The following is a 5,905-nucleotide window of genomic DNA, read 5'->3' on the forward strand; positions in this document are numbered from 1 at the left end:
CTAAAGAGGCCTGAATTGTTCACGACCACAATGGGCGGTAGGAAAAAATAGATCCCCTGGATATTGCATCGGCAGCAGATACTCTGATTTATGGAGTTTGAATCGATGATTCAGTGTAGCGAAATTTTTTTTTTCTTTTTTTCCGTGCCTCAAACTTTAATCGTGTTTTTCTCAAAACTGCACTTTTGAAGTTGGTGAATGGTCTCTCTCGAAAACCGTTGAACCAATCTTTATCAAATTTGGTATACACTTTTGACAGATATATCGCAAGAATGCAACGATCATAGGTATTCATTTGATTTATCGAAAATTTTTTTTCTAATTTTTTTTTATACCGATAATCCGTCGTCGAGTTACCCCGTTCACCACAGAGCATCTTTTTTCGAAGACGACTCCAAAAATCTCTCGGCAACGGCTCAATTTTTTATATTTTTAGACAACAATTTTTCAGGAAATTCTTGAAATGTCACTTAAAAATGTACAGAAATTCCTGAACGAATAACTTTGACCATTACTTCAAACAAAATCGCTAAAAAAAGGCTTTTATTACCTTTCGGACCATACCACTCCCACCCATCCCCCCTCAATATCGTATGTTTACAGAAGAAATGTTTAAAATACCTTCTGGTAGGAACTCTTTTTCAGACAGGCATATGCTTTTGGTCACCATGCCAACAAGCATATTTGATTTCCGAATATAACTATACCAAACTCCCGCTTTCAGTCAAGTGTCGGGGATCGCCTTCAAGTGCCCTTAGACTGATTTCGGGAGAACTAATTAGTATGGCTCTCGCCATACTCGCCTGAGAAACTGCATGTAAAAGCAGTTCTGAGAAGGCATGATTAGGAGCCTCAGCTCCTAATTATTCTTAAGAGCAAAACTTGACGCGCCACCTCGAAAAAAAAGATTTATTTAAGTCGAGGAGAACGTTATCGATCAGGATCTACGCTCAGTCGATAGTGTGACGGGGAAATAGAAGTATAAATATACACTTGTGATTAAAAACTTGTTAATTGTAACTTTGGAAGTATGGCCGTAGAACAGACGTTCCAATATAACAAACTAAGCATTAATGTCCACTCAGGCATCGATGAGTCGATTCAATGTGTCATTAGCCACCAGGTTGGGGCTGTGAGGTGCAAGCGATACACATTCAACCTTAAGACTAATTTTGTGGTGTTTGCATAGAGACAGCGTTACACCCCCCGTTTCTTATTCGTTTTACCCCCGGAAAACGTATCCTGACATTTTGGGGTACTACTTCAGGTACGTTTACATCACCTATTGCTGAATTCGATGGTGTTTGACAAACGTACCTTACAACTGGTTGTGGAATAATATTTTCTATCCTATTTTTGACGCATAATAGGTTGATACATACTTTTGGACATAATTTTTGTAATAAATTGCAAAAGCCGCATTTGCAAAAAGTGTAAATTAAAACAGAACCTATTGATGTGTATCCGATGTACGATAACATTTCAGTCACTTTATCGGCCCAAGTATGAGTTCGCGCTCTCATTTAATTTTATTTAATGAATTTTCAATATCATCTAGCAATTGACACATTTCTTTTAAGTCAATTGGTTTGACAGCTTTTCGTAATGGAAGCAATTTTTATTCTAATAGCGATAATTCGTCAGTATTAAGCTGTATATTATTTGATTTATTATAATATGTAATTGTTATGATTTCAGAAGTTTTTTGTAGTTTTATAATTAGACTGTCAGTTTGAAGAATACAGTTTTCATCTGATTCTATAAAAGTTGATTCTGATAAAGTTAGATGCTGAGCATTTTTGTCACAAAGTATGTTTATTTCTAAATCTTTCTCAGAAATTAATAAGTATGCTTTTTCGTCATTTAATTGAATATATACAAGTTCGTTAATTTTAAACGGAGACATTTGACAAAAGTTATAATCAAAACTTTTAACGCATATCAGATATGATGATTGATTCCATTTACATATTTTATAAACGTCGAGATTTTTACAGCAGTTGATAGTTTCTCTATCAGTTGGTTACAGGGTTTTTTGCGTATTAACAATTAAAAATTTGTCTTCACGTATTACAGCAAGAAAGATATTTCCTATTATCTTGGGAATAGGGATTAGTCGGAATAGTGAGAAAGTACCGGATTCTAAAAGGGGGATTTTAATTGAATATAGCAACCTTTTATTAATAATTGCTATTCCTATTTCGGATATATCGATCAGATGTTGGTAGTTCTCTTCTTTTAATTGGATAGGGTATTTAGTATTGTGCCACACTTCGAAGGTTTGGAGTTCTTCCATAAATATATTGGGAGGCAGTATTTTCGGATGAATGATACCATGTTTTCCGTCATTCACTGCGTCTATTAGCAAATTTATATCCTCGCTTAGTTCATTAATAATTAAAGTGCAAATTGTTAATTGGTTCGATATGATGACATTTCTTGTGTTATCATTAATGCTGTTCGTTATTTTGTTAAAATTGTTAATATTCTCCTTGCTGCGTTCATTCAATGACATAATATCATGGGATGCAGAATTCAGTAACGTTTTCAAGATTCTAGTTTGATTTGTGATACTAGGGGAAAGAATTTGATTGTCCTGGAATAATTTGTCAAGTTCATTACTTACATAATCGAGGTCATTTTGATCAAGGGTTCCAAACAAGCTTTTAGAAGCACTTCCAATAAAATTTTAAAAATCCTCTTTTAGTCCTGACAAGTCCTAATTTATGATTAAGTAACTGACAATTGTTAGCTAGACGCTCAATGCGATTGTTTACCACTTTCAATTCGAATTTTTCTGCTCAGCTTGTACACATTATTAAAGTTGTAGAGTATATTTCGCTTAATTTGATAAACCTTTCGTTGATATTTTCTGTGTCGACCGCAACAAGTAGATTCCATGTTTCGTGGTAGAGTTGAACTGGTCCAATATCTTTTACAAAGACTGTTGTGTGATTCAAGTATTTCATAGTGATAATTCCGGAAATGGTGGGAATAAGCGTCATCAGCAAGAGGAGATTCTTCCTTTTCGCTCAGTAGGCAGTTAAGAATAAAGTGCTTTTAGACGGCTTGCATGGGTAAGGTAACGTCTTCCTTTTAAGAGAAAAAAATAATCGATATTGCTTGCTTTTTCAATCACTGGGAAAGGTCCCTTCTATTCTATAGCTAATTTATTTTGTTTTGAATCATTGTGGATTAAAACAAGGTCGCCCGGTTCAAAAATGTGTTGTGGGATAACAATTCAAGCATCTTGTTTTTCTTTGTATTTTTGCTTTGATTTTTCAATTTTTTCTTTTGCTTGGCGTTAATATTTTTCAAGTCATGTTTTCCACAGAGAAACCAGTTCTTCATACTTTAATGATGGAGTAGTTGCTAATATTGAGGGTAAATTAGCTTTTCTGCCAAAGATAAGTTCGAATGGCGAAAAGCCAGTTCCTCCGTGTACTGCGGTATTGTAGGCCATTACAATAATTGTGAGGTTTTCATCCCAGTCAGTTTGATTTTCTTTCATAGCCGTTTTTATTCAGTCTTTTACAGCAGAGTGTGTTCTTTCCAATGATACATTGCTTTGTAGATGGAAAGGTGTTGTTTGAATGTGTTTAATTTTGAAAAGATTTTCAAAATTTTGAATCAGTTCGCAAACGAAGTTACTTCCTTGATCAGTTAAAATATATTTCGGGGATGAAAAAATATAAATGTAGTGATCAATAGGCCAAAAATGTGCATGGCAATTTTGTCATTTGGTTCAACCGGTGTGTCAGGGATGATTGCTTTAACTTTTGGCCTGATGCGTGTTAAATTTTGAGTTTGGCAAATCGGAAATTTTTTTATATAGTCACAAATGTCGTTTTCCATATTTTTCCACAGACCTTTTTGTCTTGCTGGCTCGATGGATTTGTTTTCACCAAAATGTTGTGATGCGACACTTCCGTGACTATTTTTAATAATATCTGTCCGTTCACTCAGCGCCACCACCTACGAAAACTCACGAAAAATGATTATAATGCGATAAACGATAAGTGGAGATTTTTTCGCTTTTTTTACTCTATGATGACATATACTACGTTTCCCAAAAAACTACCCCTGAGTCTTACACAACTACTCCCTGTGATCAAAATCGTTTTCACAATGGGAAAACTACCTTCAACAATGCAAACATGTTTTAGGGCTTCAAATTAATCACATGACACCTTAACATTTCGCTCTCTTTATAATTTCCCCAAAACTACCCTTCCACGGAAACGTATGCAGCAGAACATTTATCTCTATAAAAAAAGCATAAAAATTAATAATACTTAGAAAACACTGTTACTCGATATTTTTTCTTCTTTTTTGCTCTCTGATAATATATAATATGTTACCCAAAAACTACCCCTAAGTCATAAATACCCTCCCCTCCTGATCAAAAACGTTCTAAAAGTGTGAAAACCACTTTGAACAATGCAAAGATGATTTAGAACTTAAAATTAATTACATGGCACTTCAAAATTTCCTTCTCTTCATAATTTTTCCGAACAACTACCCTTCCACGTGAATCTATGCAGCGGAACATATATATGTATGAAAAAAGCATTATCATAGAGCAGAGAAAAAGCAAAAAAATCTCCACTTATCGTTTATCGCATTATAATAATTTTTAGTGAGTTTTCGTAGGTGGCGGTACTGAGTGGATGGACCTAATAATTTCTTCTTTTTCTTTTTTTGACAATTCCTCATTTGGCGTTGTACATATGAAAAGTTTTAGTTCCTTGTTTTCTCTTTCCAGAAATGTGATCAATTCTTTTATCTTGAATTTTTCGAGATTTGTAATCGTCGCTTCCGAAAAATGGAGTCTTACCGTTATTAACTTTCTTTGTTTGCTTTGATGAACTGCTTCATGTAATTTTGTTAACAACATTTTTTCATCATAATTTGGCAATTGCATTGAGTTGCTCGTTTTTCTGTTTGAATTTTTGATAAATTTGATCCAAAGTTTTCCTTCGTCATTTGGTTTCCATTTGGTTCGAGGTTCTGAACTATTTAAGAGCCATTTATGGTATTTATTTAATAAATCGGAATTGCCTGTTCCGCTTTTTACGTTTTTTGATAATTCCATTTTATTTTGCTTTGATGGAGTTGGATCGTGATTATCTTCTTCTTCTGAAGAAGAACGCACTGGTTCAGTATCGGATCCCGATAAAGTGGAAGGAATAACATTGCGTTTTCCTTTTTCATATTTTTGTTCTATTTCATAATCATCATCATTATCATCTTCTTTTTCTGAGACATTCATTACTTCGGTATCAGATCCTGAAAGAGTAGATTCTTGATTTTGAACTGTGCTTATGGGATTGGAGTCTTTGCTAGCGCTTTTTACTTTTTTTATTGAATTTTTTTGGATTGGAAAAATTCTTGATAGTGCATCAGCCGCTGTGTTTTCTCTTCCCTTCGTATAATCAATTTCATATTGATATTTTTCTAATCTGAGTCTCCAATGTAGAAGTCTTGATGCTGGATCTTGTACGTTCATTAACCATTTTAGTGCTTGATAGTCAGTTGTTATTTTAAATTGTTCTTTCTAATAAGTACTATCGCAATCGTTTTATTGACCAAACGATAGCTAAAAGTTACTTTTCACTTGTTGTAAAATTTAATTCTGATGGATTTAAAGTTCGTGAAACATAGCGAATCTGAATTTTGAATTATTTTTGTTATGAGCATTTCATTAACTTGATTCGAAATTTCAGCTTTGTGACATTCTGGAGGCTTGTAGAATTCAATGTTTATTATTTTATTGTCATTTAGAATAATTTTGTGTGATGTCAAGTTTGTGCATGGAAGTGGGTCTTCTGGTAATGTGCAGATATCATGATACGCATTAATGATTTTTTCTATACCTGTTCTGTATTCGTCCTCAATGTGTTGA

At 33.9% G+C, this 5,905-nt stretch overlaps 1 protein-coding gene across 2 annotated transcripts in view; it reads left to right on the plus strand.

The window, feature by feature from the left end:
• Positions 1-5,905, plus strand: part of LOC117179744 (prelamin-A/C) — a 48,127-nt gene that overhangs the window by 39,945 nt on the left and 2,277 nt on the right. The gene's annotated exons all lie outside the window — the stretch shown is intronic.

Source organism: Belonocnema kinseyi, chromosome 9 (genome assembly GCF_010883055.1).
Source record: "Belonocnema kinseyi isolate 2016_QV_RU_SX_M_011 chromosome 9, B_treatae_v1, whole genome shotgun sequence".
Lineage (NCBI taxonomy): Eukaryota > Metazoa > Arthropoda > Insecta > Hymenoptera > Cynipidae > Belonocnema > Belonocnema kinseyi.